The sequence below is a fragment of the Muscardinus avellanarius genome (genome assembly GCF_963383645.1).
Source record: "Muscardinus avellanarius genome assembly, chromosome: 4".
In the NCBI taxonomy this organism is placed as follows: Eukaryota; Metazoa; Chordata; class Mammalia; order Rodentia; family Gliridae; genus Muscardinus; species Muscardinus avellanarius.
The window spans coordinates 62,112,354-62,139,704 of record NC_137789.1 but is presented as its reverse complement, the minus strand read 5'-3'; positions in this window follow the sequence as shown (position 1 = coordinate 62,139,704).

Genomic DNA, 27,351 nt, shown 5'->3' with positions numbered 1-27,351 from the left:
ACAGGCCCCAGCACCGGCCTAACCCCTTGGTGGGGTCCGATCCCAGCCTCGGAGGCCTCAATAGTGGCCTTGCCTCATGGAAGGCTCTGATGCCGGCCGCTGGCCCCAGCACCGGCCTAACCCCTCGGCAGGCTCTTATCCTGGCCTCGAAGGCCCTAGCACTGGCCTTGCCTCATGGCAGGCTCCGATGCCAGCCTCGGAGGCCCCAGCACCAGCCTTTCCTCACGGTGAGCTCCGATCCCGGTCTTGCTGGCCCGGACATCAGCCTAACCCCTCGGCAGACTCTGATCCTGGCCTCGATGGCCCCAGCACTGGCCTAACCCCTAGGCAGGCTCTGATCCCAGCCTCAGAGGCCCCAGTAGTGGCCTTGCCTCCTGTCAGGCTCCGATGCCGGCCACTGGCCCCTGCATTGGTCTAACCCCTCGGCAGGTTTCGATCCCAGCTTTGGAGGCCCCAGCACCAGCCTTGCCTCATGGTGAGCTCCGATGATGGCCTCGCTGGCCCCAGCAATGGCCTAACCCCTCGGCAGTCTCTGATCCCAGCCTCGGAGGCCCCACCACTGGCCTTGCCTCATGGCAGGCTCCAATAATGGCCTCGCTGGCCCCAGCCCCAGTCTAACCCCTCGGCAGCCTCCTATTCGGCCTCGGAGGCCTCAGTAGCGGCCTTGCCTCACAGAAGGCTCCAATGCCGGCTGCTGGTCCCTGGACTGGCCTAACCCCTTGGCAGGCTCTGATCCCATCCTTGGAGGCCCCAGCACCAGCCTTGCCTCATGACAGGCTCCAGTCCTGGCCTCGGAGGCCCCAGCACTGGCCTTCCTCACGGCAGGCTCCAATGCTAGCCAATGGCCCCAGCACTGACCTAACACCTCAGTTGGCTCTTATCCTGGCCTTGGAGGCCCCAGCACCGGCCTTGCATCACGACAGGCTCTGATACCGGCCATTGGCCCCAGCACCATCCTAACCACATGGCAGGCTTTGATCCCAGCCTCAGAGGCCTCAGTAGCAGCCTTGCCTCAAGGAAGGCTCCGATGATGGCCTCGCTGGCCCCGGCACCGGCCTAAATATTCAGCAGGCTCCTATCTGGCCTCGGAGGCCTAAGTAGCGGCCTTGCCTCATGGAAGGCTCCAATTTCGGCCACTGGCCCCAGCACCGGCCTAACCCCTCGGCAGGCTCTTATCCTGGCCTCGGAGGCTCCAGCACTGGACTTGCCTCATGGCAGGCTCCTATGCTGGCCGCTGGCCCCGGCATCAGCCTAACCCCTTGGCAGGCTCTGATCCCAGCCTTGGAGGCCACAGCACCGGCCTTGCCTCACAGTGAGCTCCGATCCCGGCCTTGCTGGACCCGGCACCGGCATAACCCCTCAGCAGGCTCTGATCCCGGCCTCGGAGGCCTCAGCACCAGCCTTGCCTCATGGCAGGCTCCGATCCCGGCCTCGCTGGCCCCAGCACCGGCCTAACCCCTCGGCAGTCTCCGATCCCAGCCTCGTAGGACCCAGTAGCGGCCTTGACTCCTCTCAGGCTCCAATGCCACCTGTTGGCCCCAGCACCGGCCTAACCCCTCAGCAGGCTCTGATCCCGGCCTTGGAGGCCTCAGCACTGGCCTTGCCTCATGAAAGACTCCAATGCTGGCTATTGGCCCTGGCACCAGCCTAACCCCTCAGCAGGCTCTTATCCCGGCCTCAGAGGCCCCAGCACTGGCCTTGCCTCATGGCAGGCTCCAATGCTGGCTGCTGGCCCTGGCATCAGCTCTGATCCCAGCCTCAGAGGCCCCAGTAGCGGCCTTGCTTCATGGCAGGCTCAGATTTTGGCCATTGCCCCAGCACCAGCCTAACCCCTTGGCAGGCTCCAATCCCAGCCTCGGAGGCCCTAATAGCAGCCTTGCCTCATGGCAGGCTCCAGTGGCGTCCATTGGCCCTGGCACCGGCCTAACCCCTCGGCTGGTTCTTATCCTGGCCTTGCTGGCCGCAGCACTGGCCTAACCCCTCAGTAGGCTCCGATCCCAGCCTCGGAGGCCTCAGTAGCGGCCTTGCCTCATGGAAGGCTCCGATGTCAGCCACTGGCCCTGGCAAAGGCCTAACACCTCAGCAGGCTCCGATCACTGTCTCGAAGCTGCAGCACAAGCCTTGCCTCATGGCTGGCTCTGATCCAGGCCTTGCTGGCCCCAGCACCAGCCTAACCCCTTGGCAGGCTCTGATCCTGGTCTCAATGGCCCCAGCACAGGCCTTGCCTCACAGCAGGCTCCGATCCTGGCCTCACTGGCCCCATCACCAGCCTAACCCCTCGGCAGGGTCCGATCCTGGCCTCAGAGGCTCCAGCACCAGCCTTGCCTCATGGCAGGCTCCAATCCCAGCTTTGCTGTGTCTGTCACCGGCCTCACCCCTCAGCAGGCTCCAATCCAAGCACCCTTTTCCCCAACCAATTGTCCCACATTCTCGAGGGTGCATGGTGGTAACATTCTGCCTCTGGGGTTATTTCAAAGGTACCAGGTGTAATACATCAGATCTCTGCCTCCTCTGAGTACAGGCCACTGCCATTGCCACTGCCTCCACCATGTCAAATCCTTCCCAGGCTCTTTTTCCACTCTGAATGCTGTCCAGTGTTCCTAAGCATGCGTGACGGTAGCATTCGACATTTGGTGTAATTTCTCCAAAAAAATAAGGTTGGTAGGATCCAATTTCTGCTTCTCCTGAATATAAGTCTCCACTGCCATTGTGGAGACCGCTTTCAACACCGCCTTTCTCCTTGTTCTCTGCTAAACTCTCTCCTTACAGGTGATGTCCAAGATTCTTAACATTATAGAGAAACAGCAGTCCTTCATGGGGAATTTTTCCATAAGTTCCACTGCATTTGGATAAGTTTTGTCTGCATCTCCAGTGTCTTGGCATCCGCCACAGCTTTCTTAACTCCTCTCCAATATTTTTTCCTTTTCTTTTTATTTTTCTATTCCTTTTTTTTTTTTTAATAAGAGAAGACAGTATATGTGGTTTGAGGTTTGAGGAGGTAGTGGGATCAGGCACTCAGTAGCACTGTGACCCGGTCTGTTTCCCCATGGGTTCAGCGTGCTCCGCACTACTCCGCCTGGGGCCCAGAGTCCTGTGACCCAGGCCCCGGCTGGTGTGCCCCGCGTGACCCCCAACCGAGACCCAGGGTACTGGGCCTGGTTTCTCCAGGGGTCTGGTATGTTACTCGTGGTCCGGCCTGGGGCCCATAAAATACTATTTTAATGTAAATAGTATTTTGTTTTATATGACAAATATCCTTAAAACACAAATGATTTTTTTCTTTTTCTCTTACAGTATGTCAGAATTTCATATTCACTTAATCCAAAATATCATTCACACAAATAATTTTTCTGCCTGCTTCAGACATTAGGGTCACAATCATCTTAGTAAACACAGTTATGATATTGCCTTCTTATTTTATTTTTTAATTACGGAATAACATAGATTCAATAGACTGATAATATTAAAAATGTAAAACCTATTTGCTTTAAGATAATGAAAGAAAAAGACCGAAATGGGTTAAAGTTAATTATTGCCTTATTTATACCTTATTTATAAATCACTGTATTTTTAATATTTATTTACTAATTCAATTTGTGTGAGAGTGTGTTGTACTAGGAATTAAAGCCAGGGGTGTTCTTCCTCAGAGCTATACCCTCACACCCTTTTAAATTGTTTTTAAGTTTGGAAACAATGTTTCACTAAATTGCCAAGGCTGGCCTCAAACCTGCCATCATCCTGTATCAGCCTCCCAAGTACTGGGATGGAAACTATGTTCCACCATGCCAGGCTATAAGAATACAATTTAAATAAAGTTTATGAGCACTTAACTGACAGGTAATTATGGTCAGAAGTGCATATCAAAACCTGTAGTTCTATTTCTTTGGAAAAACACTCATTTTCTTCTGAAGTCAAAAGGCTCCATCTAAATAAAATAATTTTATTGTTGTTGCTGCTCTGCTGGGCATCAAACCCGGGGCCTTGACCATTAAAGAATGCCATTCGGATGGGGTACACAGCTGCATGGTATTTCAGGAGCATAAGTACGGTGTTACTGCATTCACACAAAGTTGTTTCCACATTTCTCTACCAATATACAGAGCAGATTCTTCCAATAAGAGGCATTATGGTTATTCTAGAATAAAAATGTAACTAGAAAGAAATGTAAGCATAGATAATACTTCAGAAATATTTATCTTGTACATGCTATGATCAAGAAAGACTCTTAGCAGCATGTGCTCAGAAACACAAAGATGAATGGCATATCTTTGTTCTGTAGGAGTTAGAAATCTAGTGAGGAAGATTGGCATGTTGTTAATATTTACAGTAGAGAATGCAATAAATATTAGGATGCATTGTATTTGAGAAATCAAGAGTATAGTCTTAGCCCATATTTACATGTAGAGTCTAGTGTGTAATTGATATAAAGTTATTTGGAAGTTTTTCCAGAATATTAACTTCCAAACAAAGCAAAGAGAACAAAACAAAACAGAATAATAGTTATTATAGTAACTACAGTTATATTATTATCAGGGCAAAATAAAATGTGATTTTCCAGTTCCATCCATTTCTCTGTACATGACATAATTTTGTTCTTCTTTATGGCTGAGTAAAATTCCAGTGTGTACATAGTCCATAGTTTTGTAATACACTCATCTACTGATAGACATCTTGGCTGGTTCTATAGTTTGCCATGCATTAGTTTGGGAGTTTGTTTCCATTCTTTTGGATAGATATTTAGAAATGGTATTGCTGAATCATATGGTAAGTTCATTCCTGTTCTTCTGAGGATCCTTCATACTGTTTTCCAAAGTAGTTGCACTAATTTTCAATCCCACCGACAATGTATTAGAGTTCCCACTTCTTCACATCCTTGCCACCATTTGTTATTTGTGTTTTGAATGATTGCCATTCTAATTGGAATTAGGTGAAATCTCAGGGTAGTTTGGATTTGCATCTCTGATTGCTAATGATGTTGAGCATTTTTTCATGCATTTATTGGTCATTTGTATTCGTCATTCTACCATCTTGTACTCCATCAAGATGCATGGCTGCAATGCACCAATAATAAAAATAAATAAATAAAATGTGATTGTCATGGAATCTGGAGATTAGTAAGCATGAAACTAAAAGATACTATCAACTATTATTAAAGGTACAATGAGTCCTGAGAGTACATATAAAATATCAGTACATTTTGATTCTGAATACTGGGGATGCTTACTTGTGGTCATCATTGTTTGAATTGAGCTTATAAACAGGATTTGGATACAAGCCATAGAGAAAGAGTGGAAAGTACATTTTTGGCTAATGGAATATAACAATTAAAGATAAAAAAAAATGACCATTGAGGGAAATTTTAAGTAGCCTACTACAATCAAATCATGGGAAAAATGTATCAAAAATAGGATTCAGCTAAGAGGCAAGTTGCAAAACCAGGAGAAGGTAGGTGGATATAAACCACAAATGGACAGATGATGTATAGTTTAGGAAAGAATCTAGAAGGATGCAGAAATTATTTCTGAATTTGGGAAACCTATTGAAACAATAAGAACATACAACATTGGAATAACCTCTTAAAATTTATTTTAATATTATCTGGGTAGAGTTATCTTCATGGCTATGTTTGATTAAAGAAAGTCTTAATAAATGAAGACACTAAATTATTGTCTTAAGAATATTTTAGAATTTTGTTCCATTTGTTCCATAGAATATATTTTGGAGAGATTTTTCTTTAAAATATTTTGAAACATGGAAGCCAAGCATGGTGGCACATGCCTGTAATCCCAGTTCTTGAGAGGCTGAGAGAGAAGGATCCCAGGTTTAAGGCCTAACTCAGCAACTTGGTAGGACTCTCAGCAATCCAGCCAGATTCTGTTTCAAAACAATAAATAAAAAGGGCTGGGGATGCAGTATATCTCTGAGGTAGAATGCCTCTGAATTTGACCTCCAGTTCAATGGGGTGCGGGAAAATTACTCAAGGACATAAGTGAGGGTTTCAAGTTTTATGTGGCAATACTTGAGATATGGATAGTCTGAGTGATATAATCTGTTCTCCTGATGCTCTTAGTGCCATAAATAATTACACAGGTGCAATTGCCAGAGTGCTATAAATGAGAACAACTCTAGTTTCTACAGGTTGAGAATGTCTAGTTACAAAAAGCTCAAAGTGCTAGCCTTACATGGATTTTGAGAGTTGGCCAAGTAATCACAGCAATTTGCTGTGAGGCCAAAACTGTCTCCTGACTCCCACATAGATTCAGATAAGATTCATTGCAGAGAATAGTCTTTTCTAGGAAATTATTTTTAAAAAATGCAGAAAATTATTTCTTTGATGGGGACATTTTAATAGCTAAACAGTCACAAAGTAGCTGGGTGTGGTGGTGCATGCTTGTAATCCCAGAATTCAGGAGGCTGAGACCTGAGGATCTTGGTTGGCAGACAACCTCAACTACTTAGCAAGACCCTTCACAATTCAGTGAGATCTTGTTTCAAAACTAAAAAGACTAAACAATAGGGCTGGGAGCATAGCCCAGAGGTAAAATGTCCTTGGATTTTATCACCAGTACTGCAAAAAATAAAAGAATAAAAAAAAGTCAAAAAATTTTAGCAGTAATAAATTTAAAATTGGACATATATGCTTAAAATTAGATTTTTATTTACAATTCATAAAATAAACATATTTTTGTTTGTTTCAAATGTATTTTTTTGACTTCTGGGAAGATGGCAACTGAGGGAAGCTCCACATACCAGTCCTGCTGACAATTGATTTCCATTGCCTTAAAAACAGCATTCTACAAAAGTCAGAAAGTAAATACCATAATTAGAAAACTAACATGATAAGTACAAAGTAATCAGAGAGCTGAAGATAAACCTGCTTGCCTTGTGGCCGCAGATACCTCAACAGCACCATCTTGCTTCACTGCAACCAACTCCAAGGACCAACAGGAAAACAACCAAGGATGTGAAGGAAGCAGCTGCAGATAATCAGAAGTGTAAGTCATCAGTTTCTCCTGCGCAAACACCTGCTACAACTTCCAGCAGTGGTGGCCAAGCTCACCATGCCCTCCAGAGATCCAGAGTGGTGCTCAACCTTACCATAAGTGAAGCCACTGTCCCCACAGAAGAACACCCAGTGCAGCACCCTCATGGATTTTCACACCTGCAATAAACTTCCTGGGGTCTAAGACTTTGACATTCAACCCAGAGAAGGTGAGGGTGGAGTCTGTTTTTGGACAGGGCAGAGGCTCAGACAGACTTGGGCTCTGCATCAGTGGAAACTGTGGGGAAAGACCTACACTTAACACTAGATATAACTAGTAGGATCTCTGAGATCACCACAGACCACCCAATCATGGTGAATGGGGAGAAGTCATACCAGCCCAGCCCTAGCTGTAGAGAACGGAGATTCTTACATTGAGTTTGGTCTCAGAGGCATCCACCACCTATGGAGGCTAGGAGAGACCAAGACTCCACATCTGTGAAAAGCATGGAGGGTGACCTACATGTAACACTATATCTAGCCCATAGATAGATACCAGCCATCAGCATAGACTGCGAAAGACTCAGAGAACCAGGCTTGCAGCAGGAAAGGTGCCAGTGTCACATGGTATCTGCACAGAGATAGATTATAAAGGCCCAGGCTGTTAAAATTAATATATTTGTAGAGTTGCATTAATTAGTTGTTGGTGTTGTTTTATTTATTTATTTTTGTGTGTGTGAGTATATATGCCTGTTTGTTTATTCTCTTCCCAATCCCTCTCCCAAGCTTCTTCCCTGTTACATACTAATTCTTTTCTCTCTATCCCTTTTCTTTCCTTTCTTCTTTTCTCTTTTCTGTTCATTCTCTTGTATTACATCCATTTCATATCACTATACCAGAAACACTACATTGATTACTACATATTCACTATCTCTAATATCTACTAAACCTTACCTAACACATACTCTCATTTTATTGATCCTATCTGAGATTTTACCCTATTCTTCACTTCCCTCCTCACTCAACTTTCACTGTTGAATACAATACAACTTGCCCTTAGATATATCAGCTGGTACCTAGAGAATGAGAGATATATATCAAAAGCTACAGATACAAACTTCTGAAATCATTAGCAGGAGGAATAACACAAAAGCAATGAGTTTCCACACCACCACAATAATAGAACCTGACAACACAAAATTGCATAGATCTCCAAAAGGTCAAATCAGGAATGTAACTTTAGAAATAATACAGGACTTCTGAAAAGAATTTAGAGAGAATCTGAAAGAAATAAAGAATGCAATTATTGAAGTAAAGGCATCAATTAAAACTATAAATAAATGATTAGACCACATGGAAAATAGAATCTCACTCCTAGAAAATGATCACTCCAAAAACGAACACATAGTATATAACTTAGAAAAAAAATTGATAGCATGAATTGGACATTGAAGAAGTATGGGCCCACTTTAAAAGAGTTAACCTAAGATTAATTGGCATAAAAGAGGGAATAGAAGGTGAAACCAAAGGGATCAACAATTTTTCCAAGTAGTAATATCAGAATATTTTTTCAAACATAGAGCAAGAGGTCAATACAAAGGTACAGGAAAGTTATAGAGCCCCCTTTAGACAAGATCAGAGAAAAGATTCCCCATGTGACATAATAGGCAAACTGACCAATGTAGAAGCCAAGGAGAGAATCTTAAAGGTAACAAAAACAAAAGACCAAGTGACATTCAGAGGCAAACCAATTGAAATTACTCCAGAATTCTCAAACCAAGTCATGAAATCCAGAAGGGCCTGGGATAGCATATTCCAAACTCCGGGGGGGGGGGGGGCACAACTTTCAGCCAGAAATTTCCTACCTAGCAAAACTATCTCTCAAATTAGATGGGGAAATAAAAATCTACCCCAGCAAATAAAGCTGAAGAAATTTATGTCTTCCATGAGAGAATGAGAGAAAATACCCAAAGAGATTGATTGCAAAGAAGAAATAAGTAATACACAATAGAACCAGAGAAACAAGAAATTTTATCCAGCAAACAACTAAGCAAAGAAGAACAAACACTACCTCAAACAGAAGTTAAATCTCAAGACTTATGGGAAGATGGCAACTGAGAAAAGCGGGGCTTAAGAGCCCCGCTAACAACCAATCTCCATTACCACAAAATCAGCGCCTTTCATAGCCAGAAAACACCATCACCAGAGAAACAAAAAAATCACCAGGCTCCAGAGAGAAAGCGGACTGAGAACAGAGCTCAGAGCCACAGAGGAGATACACCAGCCTCACGCCTGAGGACATTGCAGCAGCGCCATACTGTCGGTGGCAGTGACGAGTTCACCGGACGGCTACAGCAAGCCGAGATGAGCCGCTGCGGAACAGCCAGGTGGGATTTCTCGCCGCAGGGAGCATCTAAAGCTCCCAGTGGCTGAGCTCAGCACACGCTGCAGGGATTCAGAGTGGAACTCAAAACCAAGAAGAAATACGCCAGTCTCACGGCCGAGGGCGTAGCAGCGGCAACATATTGCCACCGGCGGCAGCAGCAGTGAATTCACCAAGTCCAGTACAGCTACATCTGCGTACTCAAGAACAGTGAGTCAAATTGCGGGCCACAGAGGAGAAATCCCAGTACTGTACTCCCTGGGACTTGACCCAGTGAGGGAGTGGCAATGGCAGAGATATCACACCATAGGAGAACGTGCAACCTGGCACCCCCCACAGTCTAAAGCAGCCTCTATCAACTCTCTGGGTCGGAGACTCTGTGATACAACCCAGTAAAGGAGTAGTGGGGTCTGAGATACTACTGACTCGAGATCCAGAACACCTTAAGTGAAGTCATAGTGACCCAAGGCAAGAACCCAGAGAAGGCACAAACTTCCGAAATCATGGGAAAGAGGAATAATACTGGAGCAATGAATGCCCACAACCCCACAACATCAGAACCCGATAAAAGAGAAAATCAGAGATTTCTAGAAGATCAAATCAGGAAAATAACTGTAGAAATAATAGAGGTGCTTCGAAAAGAACTCAGAGAGAGCCAAAAAGAGATAAAAGATGCAATTAATGAAGTAAAGGCCTCAATTCAAACACAAACAACCGATTAGACCACATGGAGAACAGAATCTCGCTCTTAGAAGATGATCATTCCAAAAATGAACGCATAGTTTCTAAGCTAGGAAAAAATATCCGACAGCAGGAATCTGATATTGAAGAAATATGGGCCCATTTTAAGAGAGCTAACCTAAGAATAATTGGAATAGAGGAGGGAAAAGAAAGTGAAACCAAAGGGATCAACAATCTCTTCAAGGAAGTAATAGCAGAAAATTTTCCAAACATAGAGCAAGAGGTTGATACACAGATCCAGGAAACTTATAGAACTCCTTTTAGACAGGATCGGAGAAGAGGATCCCCACGCCACATAATTGTCAAAATGACCAATGTGGAAGCCAAGCAGAGAATCTTAAAGGCAACAAAAGCAAAGGGCCAAGTGACATTCAGAGGCAAACCAATTAGAATCACTCCAGACTTCCCAAACCAAGTCATGAGAGCCAGAAGGGCTTGGAGTAACATATTCCAAACTCTGAAAGAAAACAACTTCCAGCCAAAAATTTCCTATCCAGCAAAACTTTCTATCAAATTAGATGGAGAAATAAGAAGCTTCCATGACAAACAGAAACTGAAGGAATTTATGTCTTCAAACCCCACAACATCAGAACCTGATAAAACAGAAAATCAGAGATTTCTAGAAGATCAAATCAGGAAAATAACTGTAGAAATAATAGAGGTGCTTCGAAAAGAACTCAGAGAGAGCCAAAAAGAGATAAAGGATGCAATTAATGAAGTAAAGGCCTCAATTCAAAGCACAAACAACCGATTAGACCACATGGGGAACAGAATCTCGCTCTTAGAAGATGAGCAATCCAAAAATGAATGCATAGTTTCTAATCTAGAGAAAAATATCCAACAGCAGGAATCTGACATTGAAGAAATATGGGCCCATCTTAAGAGAGCTAACCTAAGAATAATTGGAATAGAGGAGGGAAAAGAAAGTGATACCAAAGGGATCAACAATCTCTTCAAGGAAGTAATAGCAGAAAATTTTCCAAATATAGAGCAACAGGTTGATACACAGATCCAGGAAACTTATAGAACTCCCTTTAGACAGGATCGGAGAAGAGGATCCCCACGCCATATAATTGTCAAAATGACCAATGTGGAAGCCAAGCAGAGAATCTTAAAGGCAACAAAAGCAAAGGGCCAAGTGACATTCAGAGGCAAACCAATTAGAATCACTCCAGACTTCCCAAACCAAGTCATGAGAGACAGAAGGGCTTGGAGTAACATATTCCAAACTCTGAAAGAAAACAACTTCCAGCCAAAAATTTCCTATCCAGCAAAACTTTCTATCAAATTAGATGGAGAAATAAGAAGCTTCCATGACAAACAGAAACTGAAGGAATTTATGTCTTCAAAACCAGCGCTAGAGAAAATACTCAAAGAGATTAACTACAAAGAAGAAATAGGTAACACTCACCAGAACCAGAGAAACAAGAGTTTCCATCCAACAGACAACTAAGATTGGTTATCTGTGGAGATTCATTATTTATGTTAGTCTTTTACCTATCTCTAAGTTGTATTATTTGCCTTTATTGTTGTTAATTTTTAGGATTTCTAGTTGGAATATTAATATACCTTCAGATATAGCATTTGGAAATATTTTATCCAATTCTATTAGTAACTTTTAACTCTGTTTACATTGTCTTTGGATATACAATATTTTCTTTTATTTTTTAGGGAGTTTGTATATTCTTCTGTTGCCTGTGCCATTGAAATCATATCCAAGAAATCACTGCCAATTTCAATGTTGTGAGGTTTTATGACCCAGATTTTCTCCTAAAAGTTTATAGTCTTAAGATTTATATTTAGGTCTTTTATCTATTTTGAGTTAATACTTGTATATGGGATTAGGTAAAGGTCCAATTTTATTCTTTTCCATGTAATTATTATTTTTCAACAATATTTAGTTAAAAGATTATTATTTCCACCACCAAATGTTCGTGGAAACCTTGTCAAAAATAACTTGACAATATAGGGAAGAATTTAGCTCTAGGCTTGTATTTAACTCCAATGGTCTATATATCTGCCTTTAGAACAGTACTACACTGTTTCAATTATTGTAGCTTTATATGGTTTGAAATCAGAAAATATATATCTGCTAGCTTTGTTCTTTTTCAAGATCGTTTTGGTATCTAGAATTCATATTCCATATTAGGATAGATTTTTTTCTGAAAAATAAATATATAAATATATGATAGTTTCACCTAAAAAAACAGAAAAAAATATGCTCTAGTAAGAAAGAAAGCAAAAAGAAATATTGAAATGCTATCTTTAAATCATCAAACGCTTGGTATCAGACAAATGAAACTGTTATGTGAGATTACCATTTTTAATTTTGGATAAATTGCTATAATACTAGATGTCAACCACTAAGCCAAGCATGGGGAGGAGGGATGGGGAGAGAATGGGGTGGGGATCGGGTGGGGGCTGACTGGGCGATGTGTGCATGTATGTCTACAAAAGTTTGTATCCCACTATGATGTATGAATACAGTGCACCAATAAAATAAAATTAAAAAAAAAATCAGCACTAGAGAAAATACTCAAAGAGATTAACTACAACGAAGAAATAGGTAACACACACCAGAACCAGAAAAACAAGATTTTCCATCCAACAGACAACGAAGATTCGTTATCTGTGGAGATTCATTATTTATGTTAGTCTTTTACCTATCTCTAAATGGTATTGTTTGCCTTTATTGTTGTTAATTTTTAGGATTTCTAGTTGGAATATTAATATGCCTTCAGATATAGCAGTTGGAAATATTTTATCCCATTCTATTAGTAACTTTTAACTCTGTTTACATTGTCTTTGGATATACAATATTCTTTTTTATTTTTTAGGAGTTTGTATACTCTGTTGCCTGTGCCATTGAAATCATAACCAAGAAATCACTGCCAATTTCAATGTTGTGAGGTTTTATGACCCAGATTTTCTTCTAAAAGTTTATAGTCTTAAGATTTATATTTAGGTCTTTTATCTATTTTGAGTTAATATTTGTATATGGGATTAGGTAAGGGTCCAACTTTATTCTTTTCCATGTAATTATTATGTTTCAACAATATTTAGTTAAAAGATTATTATTTCCACCACCAAATGTTCGTGGAAACCTTGTCAAAAATAACTTGACAATATAGGGAAGAATTTATCTCTAGGCTTGTATTTAACTCAAATGGTTTATAGATCTGCCTTTAGAATAGTACTATACTGTTTCAATGATTGTAGTTTTATATGGTTTGAAATCAGAAAATATATATCTTCTAGCTTTGTTCTTTTTCAAGATCGTTTTGGGTATCTAGAGTCCATATTCCATATTAGGATAGATTTTTTTTCTGAAAAATAAATATATAAATATATGATAGTTTCACCTAAAAAAATAGAAAAAAATATTCTCTGGTAAGAAAGAAAGTAAAAAGAAATATTGAAATGTTATTTTTAAGTCATCAAAAGCTTGGTATCAGACAAATGAAACTGTTATGTGAGATTATCATTTTTAATTTTGGATAAATTGCTATAATACTAGATTTCAACCACTAAGCCAAGCATGGGAGGGAGGGATGGGGAGAGAATGGGGTGGGAATCGGGTGGGGGCTGACTGGGCAATGTGTGCATGTATGTCTACAAAAGTTTGTATCCCACTATGATGTATGAATACAGTGCACCAATAAAAAAAAGAAAAAGAAAAAAAATACAAGTTAAATCTCAGTATGTTAGGAATTAAAATTAATCTCTCAATAATTACACTGAACATAAATGGTCCCAACTCCCAATAAAACAACAAAAGGTGGCAAAATAAATTAAAAACCAGAATCCATCTATCTGCTGCCTGCAAGAAACACACCTTATAAGTAAATGTGTAACTTAAGGTAAAGGGCTGGAGCAAGTAACCCATGCCAATAAAACTCAAAGAAAAAAAGGAATAGCAACTATGATATCAGACAAGTTAGACTTCATCCCAAGCTTATTAGAAGAGATGAAACAGGTCATTTTTTATTGATTACAGGAAAATCCAGCAGGATGAATTAATGATAGTGAACATTATGCCCCAAACATAGGTGCAACTACATTCATAAAACAAACTTTTTTATATCATTAAGTCACACACAAATCCCATTAGAATAATACTGGGAGACCTCAACACCCTTTTCACACCATTAGAATGATCTTTTAGACAAAAGGTCAGTAAAGATGCCTCAGATCTAAAGAATATCATCAACTAAATGGACTTATTAGACACAAATAGAATATTCCATCCAACTACAGTAGAGCAGAGTTACATTTTTCTCAGATGCCCACAGAACCTTCTCCAAAATAGATCATATCTTGGGCCACAAAATGAGTACTAGAAAAATAAAAAAACGTGACATACTTCCCTGTATTTTTTCAGACCATAATGAAATGAAACTAGAAATCAACTATAAGAAGACTCAGAGAAACCAAATAAACAAATTGAACACCACACTGCTGGTGGTCATAGAGGGTCATAGAATGGTCATAGAATGGGTCATAGAGGAAGTAAAGGGTGAAATCAAGAAATTTCTAGAAACAAATACAAAAAGTGATACAATATATCAAAACCTTTGGGACACTCTGAAGGCAGTATTAAGAGGAAAATTTATAGCATTGAGTGCTCACATAAGAAGAACAGAAAATCACCAAATAAATAAACTACATGACATGCCTCAAAGCCCTTGAAAAACAGAAACAATCTAACCCCAAAGCCAGGTGAATACAGGAAATTATTAAAATCAGAGCAGAAATCAACAAAGTAAAGAATAAGAAATACAGGAAATCAACAAAACCAAAAGCTAGTTTCTTGAAAAAAATAACAAGATAGATAAACTACTAGCCAACTTATCCAAAAACAGAGAATCAACCCAAATTTCAAAGAGATAAAAAAGGAGATATTATATCTGACAGTATAGAAGTCCAGAAGATTATTAGAAACTACTTTGAAAAACTACACTCCAACAAAATGGAAATTCTGGAAAAAAATTGAGAACTTTCTAGATAAATGTAACCATCCTGAAACAAGTCAAGAAGATATAGAAAATATAAACCAACCCATAGCAATTGAAGAGATTAAAACACCCATAAAGAGCCTACCATCACAGGAAAGCCCAAGACCAGATAGATTCTCAAGTGAATTTTATAAAACTGTTATTGAAGAGCTAATCCAAATACTTTTCAATCTATTTCATGAAATAGAAAGAAACGGGACTCTTCCAAATATATTCTATACAGCCAACATCACATTAATACCCAAACCAAATAAAGACAGCATGAATAAGAAAACTACAGGCCTATATCTTTAATAAACTTGCATGAAAACTTCCAAACAAAATACAAGCAGCATGCATTCAAAACCATGTGAAGAAAATCATACACCATGACCAGTTATGGTTCATCCCAGGGATGCAAGGCTGGTTTAACATATGAAAATGAATCCATGTAATTCATCACATAAACAGAACCAAAGACAAAGATCTTATGATCATTTCAATAGATGATGAAAAAGCATTTGAGAAAATCCAACATCCATTCATGCTAAAAACACTGCAGAAAATTAAAATAGAAGGAACATACCTCAATGTTATAAAGGTCATGTACAATAGGCCCACAGCCAACACCATACTAATTGGGGAAAATCTTTGAGAATTTCCCCTAAAATAGGAACAAGACATGGATGTCCATTGTCACCACTTCTTTTCAATATAGTACTTGAGACTCAAGCCAGAGCAATAAGGCAAGAAACAAAATCAAAGGAGTACAAATAGGAAGAGAAAAACTCATGATTTCACTATTTGCAGAATATATAATACTATACTTAGAAGACCCAACAAATTCAACCAAAAGGCTTATAGAACAAAATTACAAATACGTGAAATTGTCTGAATACAAAATCAATCTTAAAAAATTGGTAGCTTCTTTAAATACTACCCATAAATCTATTTAAAATAGAAATCCAGAAAACACTTTCACTCAGGATATCCTGCAGGAAAATAAAATATTTAGGAATAAGCTTAGCCATAAAGAAGAATATAATAAACTTACTATAAATATTTATTATAAAGATATAATAAACTTAGTTATAAAGAAAATTATAAAATGTTGAAAAAATAAATTGAAGAAGACCTTAGAAGATGGAAAGATCTTTCATGTTCATGGATAGGATGAATAAATATCATCAAAATGACCATACTTCTAAAAGTGAACTACAGATTCAATGCAATACCCATAAATTTACCAAGATCATTCCTCACAGACATAAAAAAAAAACAGTCCTTAAGTTGATTTGGAACAACAAAAATCCCAAAATAGCCAAAGTAGTTCTCAACAACAAAAATCATGCAGGAGGAATCACAATATCTGACTTTAAAGTATTCTACAAAGCCATAGTAGTAAAAACAGTATGGTACTGGCACAAAAATAGATACATGAACCAATGGAGGAGAACAGAAGATTCAGAAACAAATCTGCCCAGTTACAGCCAATTTATTTTTGCCAAAGGAGACAAAAACATATGTTAGGAAAAGATAGCTTGTTCAACAAATGGTGTTGGCAACACTGGTTAACCATTTGCAGAAAAATGGAAATAAATCCCACATTCTTACCCTACACAAGAAACAATTCAAGATGGATCAAAAACTTGGAAAATTCACAAAGAGATATTGAGGCTCCTTGATGAGGGATTAGGTCTAACATTGCAACACACACGCACAGGTAAGAACTTTCTCAACAAGACCCCAAAGGCACAAGAAACTGAAGGGAAAATCAATATGTTGGATTGCATTAAACTAAAGACCTTCTGTACAGAAGAAACTCTCAAGAACCTCAACCAACAGCCAACAGAATGGGTGATGAGTTTTGCTAACTACTCCTCTGATAGAAGAATAATATGTAGAATGTGCAGAAAACTCAAGATACTCTGCACTAAGAAAATAAAAACCCAATAAAAAATGGGCAAGTGAACTAAATAGACACTTCACAAAAGAAGAAATTCAAATGGCCAATAAATGCATGAAAAACTGCTCAACATCATTGGCAATCAGAGAAATGCAAATAAAAACTACCGTAAGATTTCACCTAACTCCAACTAGAATGTCAAGCATTCAAAACACAAACAAGAACAAATGGTGGCATCAATGTGGAGAAGTAGGAACTCTAAAACATTGTTGGTGGGATTGAAAATTAGTGCAACCACTTTGAAAAACAGTATGAAGAATCCTAAGAAAAACGGAAACAAACTTATCATATGATCCAGCAATACCACTTCTGGGTATCTACCCAAAAGAATGGAAACCAAATTACAAAACTAATGCATGCGCATCTATGTTCATAGCTGCACGATTCACCATTGCCAAACTATGGAACCAGCCCAGATGTCTATCAAAAGATAAAGGGATTAAAAAACTATAGACTACGTACACAATGGAATTTTACGCAGCCATAAAAAAAATACAATTACATCATTTACAGGGAAACGGATGGAACTAGAGAACATTATGCTAAGTGAGACTAGTCAGTCACACAAAATAAGAAATTGGATGCTTTCCCTAATATGCAGAAGCTAGGAAGAAAATGGGTCATAGACAATTGGATATAAAACAACACATATCTAAATAAATATGTACCAAATAAGAAATTCTGATACATTTTAAGTATATGCAAATGAAAATATAATTTAATTTGTGAGATGCAGAGAAAACAATGCTTAAAAGGAAGTACATAATATTATGTAAATATATTAGAAAAATAAAATATCTAATATCATCAATATAAATCTTAACCTAAAAAGTTGGAAAAGAAAAACAGTTTAAATAAAAAGAAAGCAGAAGAAAATCGGTAATCAGACTTAGAGCAGAAATAAATGAAAATGAAAGGAAGGAACCATGATAAAATCTACAAAACCAAGTGGTAAGCCTCTGAAAACATATATTTCCATTTTCCATATGCAGAATAAATGGAAAAAAATCCTACTTTTTCACTTTACACAAGAATCAAATCGAGGTGGATTAAAGACCTGGAAATTAGATTTTGCAGTCACTTGAAGAGGGCATAAGACCACTGCTCCAACATCCAGGAACAGGTAAAATTTTCCTTAATAAGACCCAAAGGCACAATAAATTAAAACAAGGATTAATACATGGGATTACATTAAACTGAAAAGCTTCACCGGGTGCGGTGGCACACGCTTGTAATTCCCGCGCTTGGGAGGCAGAGACAGGAGTATTGCTCAGGTTTGAAGCCAGCCTCGCTGGCTTAAGAGACCCTGTTTCCAAATAAAAATATAAAAATATGTCTAGGAGTGTAGCCCGGAGGTAGAAGGGCTTCCAGGAATCCCAGCACCACCAAACCAAACCAAACAAACAAACAAACACCTGAAGAGCTTCTGTGTGGCAACAGAAACTATCAAGAACATTAAGAGAGACCTGACACAATGAGAGATCTTTACCAGCTAATTCTCTGATAGAGGACTAATATCTAAACTATACAAAGAACTCAAGAAATTCACAGCAAAAACACATAAATAAAGAAATAACTCATTAAAAATGGGCAAATGAACTAAGTAGACACTTCTCAAAAGAAGAAATAAAAATGGTAAATAATTTTGTGGGAAAAATGTTCAACATCGTTAGCAATCAGAGGGATCCAAATAACTGAGATTTCACCTAATCTCAATTGGAATGACAATCATTAAAAGTACAACTAATAATGTTATAGTTAGATGTAAAATGTTCCCTAAAGAGCGCCTTTATTAAATGTTTGGAGCTAATATAATTGAATCATCAGAGTTGTAACCCTGGTAGGGGATACATCTATTATAATGAATTTATCTACGCTGTGGCTTGGGCCAGTAGGGTATGTCTGAAGGGGTTGGGTGCCTGTGGGCACAGCCTTAGGGATTATATCCGATTCTGCCTCCTGCTGCTCTGTTTTGCTGCTGACCTCCATGATGTGAGAAGAACAGGCATTTGCTCTCCCTCTCTTGGGTGCCTGCCACCATGCCCTGAGAGTCATGGTCCCTGGCACACATGGACTGAACCCCAATATCTCTAAGGAACACTGTGAGCTAAAAAACCTCTTTCCTTTAAGTTACATGATCAAGTCTTTAGATTAAAGCTGTGAGAATGCTGATGGGAACAAATAATAAATGCTGCAGAAGATGTGGAAAAGGCGGAAATCTGATACTTTGTTGGTGGCCTTATAAATTAGTGCAACCACTTTGGAAAACAGTGTGAAATTGCTCTGAAGAGTTGAAGTCATCCTGCAATATGACCTAGCTGTACCACTCGTAGGTATCTGGAAACTATAATATTGCATGCATATCTATGTTTACAATAGCACAATTCATAATTGACAAACTATGCAGAAAGTGAAGTGTCTATAATCAGACAAATGGGTTACAAAACTATGAGATACACACACAATGGAATTCTACTCATCCATAAAGAAGAACACAATCATGTCATTTGAGGAAAAATAAACGGAATTGGAGAATATTATGATAAGTGATATTATCCAGTCACAAAAAACAAAAAGTTGGATGTTTTTACTCATATGCACAAGTTAGGGAGAAAGTGGGACACAGGAGGGACTCCAGATATAGGAGGAGAAACTTTAGTGGAGTGAGGGAGAGGAGGAAGATTCCCTAATTGAAGGAGGTGGGAGTGGGTAGGACATTTGAATGGACATGATGTACATACACAAATTTATCAATGTAAACCATAGAGTGTGCACTGTGGGAAAGGTGGGGAGGGAGAGGGATTGGGGTGTTTACTGGGGGAGGTATACTGAATGCATGGATGCTTCTATCAACCTGAACTTCATCACAGTATATGATTCAAATGCACTAATAAGAAAACTGATGACCTCTAGTCATACTATAAAATATATACCAATTTCAAATAAGAAGTAAACAATCTGAGTAAACAAATATCTATTAAAGAAATTGAACCAATATTTAATAACCATCCAAAGCAGAAAGCAACAAACCCAGAAGGATTCATAGGTGAATTAAGGATTAAGTATTAAGTAAAAATTAGTATTAAGGAAAACTAGTATTAAGAAAAAAATTATATCATTTTTTTACTAAATTTTCCAAAAAATAAAAGCAAAAGTCAAACTTCCTATTGCACATGGTTCATCTTCTAAAAATTCATGTGCTGGAATCGTGGTCCCCATAGTGATGGAATGGAGGTAGTGGATCTTTAGGAGCCTAGTAGAAGGCAATTAGGTCATAATGATACCGTTCTTGAAAGGTGTTAATTCTGCAAGTATGCAGAATGAAAAAGCCATGTGGTCATGGCAGCTTCCACCAAGTTCTCAAAGGAAAGTCTGGAAACGAGGTAGAATATTATCACAGGGTCAGACCTGCCACAGAGATTCTCCACTAGAATGTCTAGCTAAGCTGTAGGGATAGACATGTAAAATCATGTGTTCTATGCATTATTTATTTTTGTGGTCTACATCATTAATGGTAATGCTTAACAAAAAGACTATAGTTTTAAAAGTTTATGTTCATTTTAATTTTAAATAATTATTTAAGTTTTGTTGGTACTGAGGATTGAACCCATGACTATTCTAAGTTTCAACCCCAGCCCTTTTTATTTTGAAACAAAGTCTTGCTTTGTTATTACAGGATAGCTTAGAATCTGTGATCCTTCTGTCTTAGCCTCCCAAGTATTGGTATTACAGATCTGTACCACTGCACCAACTTCAGTTTCATATTTTATGTTGGCATTTTTTCAAAATAAATATTTCTCTTGAATATGTAAACAACATAAAAATCTTGACTTGGACTTTTTAACTTTCCAGGCATCTATTGTCATTCAATTGCAGTTTACAAATATACATTTACTTATCCCACTATGGCATATACACACAAAGAGGAAATCTTGTTCTTTCGAATGTAAAAATCTTAAAATTAATGAAAACAGATACTGAAAATCAAATTAGCATTACATACATCTTTGCTCTTATACTAATTATACAGAAAAAGCACCCTAAGAAATGCATGAAAAGTGGTAAGTTTGTCCTAAAGTCTAATGTTTCAGAAACTGTAATAGTCTGTTCCTGCCATAGAATTGTATTTTTCAAATGAATTCATTTTAAGGAAGCACACTTCTCTAAATAGCAAACCTGATCACTTTCCATCTTTAGCAGTTTCATTCCACATGGGCAGTGTGTTCCTAACACTGTTTTAGTATTGGCAGCCATGGACTTTGCACCAAGAATCTTGGAAGCAAGTACTCTAACTATTAAACCCTGAAAGCACCTAAAAAGCACAATAAAACTGGGTCTCAAGGATAAAGGAGAGAGAAAAAAGAAACTCCAGTCTTCAAGTTTGGCAGTCTTTCAATTTGGAAGTGCTTTGAGACATTCAAGTACAGTCTGTGTTACTGAAGGGCAGTTGAATACAAAATGAATTTAGGAAACAATGACACCATAATGTTGGAAGCAACACCAAACTTTAAGCCACATCTGAAAGATGTTACAATGCGAAAAGGAAAACTATTCTTAATAATATGCCCTAAAATATAACTTCTGACTTCTTGGCCAGCAGAAGTTCTTCAAATAATTAAGATTTTGCTGAAAGTTATCGTTTTGTTTTTCCATTTCTAGTTCTTAAATCTATTCTCAGTTTCAGTGATGCCCAGTTTTCACTTTCAGATCTACCTTGTAATTTCAATGGTGAATGAAGTAGTATAACATTAGGTCCCTATTAACTGGACTATTACCATGTACTCTAGAAAATTATTATTCTGTGTTTCCAGAGATGTTTCCAATTTCTTAAATGAGAACTTTTATATGATGGCAAAGGTATACAGAATTACATTTCTGTATATATTTTTTATGATTACAAAGGTACACACATATCCACATACATATCTACATATATTTATCTGTGGTTAAGACTAAATTACTTTATAGCAGTAGACAGATCTAATGAGTAGTTAATGTGTATTCTTATAATACTCAGTGCTGAAAGGATTCTCCTCAAAACCTAGTTCCCAAGAGGAGAATTCCAACCTGGGGAGTAAAGATGTATGCACAGTTGGAACCAGGAACAGGAAAGGAAGTTATCTGAGATGGGTTGGAGGGTACAGAGAGTAGGGATTAGATATCTGTTTGAAGAATCAGCTAATTACAGTACACAACTACGTTAATCATTGCAGCAATTTGTCTTTATAATTGACTTTGTTGAAAATATCTACATAAATAAATTAAAAGAATTGTTTGCTTCATTATCCAGATACTTATTTTATTTAATATGCAGACATAATAATCTTTGGCTATAAATTTAGTACTTCAGAATAAAAGCAGAAGTACTAACTTGCTTATAAATACCCTTTCAATAATATACTGTGTGTTCAGTTGTGATTCATCTGTTTGATTTGGACTCAGGGCTTGGAAGTATGAGAATGGGAAAAGTTTGGGTTATATAATGTTCAGTTAAGTAAAGGTTGTATTTATAAACTAACTGTCTGAGTTATCTATATCCATTCATAAATTATTATATAACTGCTTATATTATTATACTTATATGTCTTATATATTTATATAAAACCATATCTACATAATCATATGAATAGCCGTACTAGCAGTATGTGTGCATGGAAGTAATGTGCATACATGAAAAGCAGACTCAAAGAGAGAATTGTTGCCAGGTTTTGGAGAGTGTAAAAGAAGGTTATGTAGTATAGGAGATCTACAAATAGAGACTTGGATTTATAAAATTCAATTTTCTGAACATTTTCATTCATAACCGTTGTTAAGCAGCTATAACTTAGCACTAATAAAATCTTGTAATGTATTAATGTTAAGCTCCATACCAATGTCTTGAATAATTCTATTTCTTCGAATTATATAAGAAAAAAAATGACTGAAAGTAAAACAAGCTAAAATCAGATTCATCTTTATCATACTGTCTAAATTGTTATGTTAAGACCCTTTTATTTTTGTGCATAAAAATAAACTATAGCTACATTGTAGTATTTTACAATTCCTCATTTGTAGTAGCATATTTGCTTTATTATTAGTTTCCTACTAATTCCTTCAGCAACCTTATAATTTTGCATACTTTAGGCTAGACTAAATAGGAGTCAACAAACACATTAGTTTTAATCTAATCAGAAAATCAAATGCAGTATCATATTGTAATATAAATTAAAAATGTAAAACTTTCTCAAAGTTTAGCAAAATAAAACCCTTCAGACAAATCATTTGAAAAAGTAAAATAATGGAATGAAATGGTATTATTCAAGATTTCAAAGTACTTTTTACAAAAGGGACTAATTTGTATTTACATATAGAACTATAAAATATTCTTAAAGACTCAAAATATATTGTATCTATTTATTAGAAGATTTAGAATTTTAAACAATAAAAAGCCAGTTCTCCCTAAAATACTCTTTGAATTAATGCACTTCTAATTCAAATCTCACCACATTATTTTTGTGAGAGTGGATAAGATGAATCTAAAATGTACATAAACACAAAACAGCCAAAAATAAGACAAACTTGCCTATTTCTCTGTACAAAACTATTATTAGGAACACACAGCAATCAATAGAGAATAGTGTTGGCTCAAACAAAATAACTGACAGAGTAAATACATAGAATACAACACATATGTGCATTTTATTGAAACAGATGACTATATGATATAATTTAAAAGGTAAAACATTTTTCATGGATATGCCTGAATTAATTAAATATTTGTAGGGGAAATGTAAAAATGAACCTCTCTTCACACCATATATCAATTTCAGGTATTATGAGATATACAGAGTTAAAATTTCTAGAAAATAAAAATAAAAAATACTTGGATAATTTTGAAGAGCCAAAGAGATTTAAGAAGGTTGCTACAATTAAACATGAAGAAAATTGATATTTTGTACTTGAATTTCAATTAAATGATTCTTGCTTTGTTTATATCATTGTTTGATATTTTAACATATATTTTGAAACCCACAAGGCATTATTTATTTATTTATTTATTTATTTATTTACTTATTTATTTATTTTGAAGGTCTGGGAATGGAACCAGGGACATTTGACTTTTGAGCTATACCCCCTTCCTTATTTCTTATTCTTTATTTTGAAACAGGGTCTCACTAAATTGCAGAAGGCCTCACTAAGTAGCTGAGGCTGTCTGTGAACCATGATCCTCCCATCTCAGCCTCCCAAATGTTGGGATTATAAGCGTGCGTCACCACGCCTGGCAGACATTTTAGTATTACACATTTAATTAGATCTTTGCATATGTAAGCCATTTTTATTACTCTCCATTTTATACACCACTTCTGAGCTTTTATGTGGGGTAACTTTTCTTCTCCCAGAATATTATCCTTATTATTTTCCTTAGTGTCAGCATGTCAGTGATGAGGTCTCTTGGATCTTGTATTCTAGAACTGTCTTTATTTTTCTGCATTTTTATTTTTTGTTTTTGAGAGAAAATTTTAGGTTGGTAGATATTTGTTTTCCTTACTTTAAAGATGTTTTTGTTTAAAGTATGGTTATCATTTTTATTGTTCCTTTGAAGGCATTATGGCTGACATTATATGCTCTCAAAGTTCTCATTTTTTCCCCATTGGTTGGTTGTATCTGATAATTTTATTCTGCTTTGTTGCTCGTGATTCTTGAATCTGTTTTGAGGGATGAGTTTTTTGATTGAGGGATGAGGTTTTTTTTTTTAGTATTTTTACTAGATTTCTAGAATCATGTGCCATTGCCATTAACTCTTAAATTGTTGCTGTGATTTCATTTTCTCTTTGCTTTTAAAACTTCAATTACTCTTTTATTTATGTTTTGAGCTTCAGTTATGCAGAACTTTAAAAACTGTTTAGTTTATATATGTTTACATAATTCATTTGAGTTGTTTTCAGTTCTTTTGTTTTCTGTACTTCATTCCTTTATATCTGTCACTCAAACCCCTTTTTCCTCATTCAGCTTTGACTAATATAAAGTTAAACACATCTCTCAAATTAATAATTTATCTTCATTTTCAAATATAGAATAGCCATTTGAGTCTTTTGTGTGTGTGTGTGTGTGTGTGTGTGTGTGTGTGTGGTACTGAGGGTGGAACCCAGGGGCCTTCTACCTACAGGCTACACTCCCAGTCCTATTTTATACTTTATTTGGAAACAGGGTCTCACTAAATAGCTGAGGCTGGCTTCGAACCTGTGCGATCCTCCTGTCTCAGCCTCCCAAACGCGGGGATTACAAGCGTGCGCCACCATGCCCGGCAGCCATTTGAGTCTTTAAATGATCACTTTTCTGCTGAAATCTTTTATCTTATTTAATTTCTTGAACATATTAAGCTGTGTACTGTGAAATTCATACCTTATAACTTTAATATTTCACTTCTTTGTGGTTCATCTCTGTGTTGTTTTATAAAGTTATATCATGAATTTTTATATGTATGGTCTTTTGAATTGGGTGCTAGGAGTTGCATATAAAAACTATCGAGCTAATTTGAGGTAGAGAAAAAAATGTTCTCCTCCTCCAGTGAGAATTTACTTTTGCTTATGCTAGGAGCTTGGCTCTAAGCACTAAAATTCCTTTTTATTTTATATTTTGAGATAGGGTTTTCCTAAGCTGTCCAGGCTGGCCTTCAACTTGTAATTTTTCTGCTTCATTCTCCAAAGTAGCTGGGTTTACAGGACTGCACTGCCATGCCTGGTCAATTCTAAAAGAAGAAATTAAAGATGGAAGACATATACTACCATATAAAAATGTATCTTAAAGGTTAAAAAATTAAGAGTGCAGAAGTGGTGTGAAGATAGACCATAAAAAGTGAAATGGAATAGAGTTCCAAAATAGATTCACAAGTATACCACAAAATGATTTTAGCACAGTGGGGAAGAATCATCTTTTCTATAGATTGTGTTGTATCAATCTGATCAAATAAATTAAACAAATAAAGACCTTCATTCACATTAAAAATAAAATTGAGAATGTGGAAAGTAAAGCACAACATTTTTCAAGGAAAAAAAAGTCGTCTGATAATCAGTGTTGTTTGGATTAAACAATACTTCAGAATATTTTTTTTAAGAAGTAGGAAAAATAGTGACATGCTGAATTGAAATTTTAAGAATTCTTCAAAAATCTTCTTAAAGCAATAAAACAAGCCACAAAGTAAAAGATATATGTAACACACATGTGTGAAAAATATTTCATATGAGAATATAAAAGGAATTTGGAGACAAGCCAATAAAAAATGTGCCAGACTTCTACAATCACTTAACTAAAGAGGCCATCCACATGGTCAACAAACATGTGAAAAAGGGCTCAACTTTAATAGTAATCAGGTAAATGGAACTTAAAACTACCATACAATACTTGTGTACCCTGGTCTAAATAGCTAAAAGAAAAGACTGAACAAACCTTATGCTGCTGAGAATGTGGATCGAGTGGAAATATTATACACTGTTAATGGATTTATAGAAAAATTCCTTTGGAGAATTACTTTGCAATATGACTTGTGTTAAATGAACCTTTTAACCCAACAATTTTACTTCTAGATAGATAACCTAGAAGAATATACACATATGTCTTTCAAACAAGCATACAGGAAAGTTTATTGTAGGGCCATTAGTAATACCTGCAAACCAGGGACTGCCTAATCATGATGTATATATATAATAGAATGAACTGAAATTTTCTATAACAATAAGATGAATGGACCACATCTAACAACACATTTGTCACACAAACATGACATTTAGCAAAATATGTCAGACATAGAGGAATACATCCTGCATGGAAAGTTCAAAAAATAGGCAAAACTTATTAATGGTGTTAGAAGTCAAAACAGTGTTTATAGTAATTAGAAGGAAGCATACAGGAAGGTTGGGGGTGTCAGTGATGTTTTATGTCTTAATATGGGTGCTGTATACCTGATTATGTTTCTTTTTTATGAAAATTAATCTGTGTGTTTATGGTTCATACACTTTTCAGTATTGGGAGTGTAATTCAATTTAAGAGTTCACAATCCAAAAATGAATGTAGGGATTTATGCTTGATGTCATTAGGGGGTCAGTGGAAATGGACTTACATTCTCATTGTGAAAAATCGAAAGCTGCACAAAATATACAAATCTACCCTTAAAAACATTAGCGAGCAGGAAGTGCATGACTGTGCTCCCTCGAAAAGAAAAATCAATGCTGGGAGTCTTGCAACACCCTGGATTTTCACCTGCAGGAGCAATCTAACCGTGTACATCATGATTTAGGGAGAAGAATCC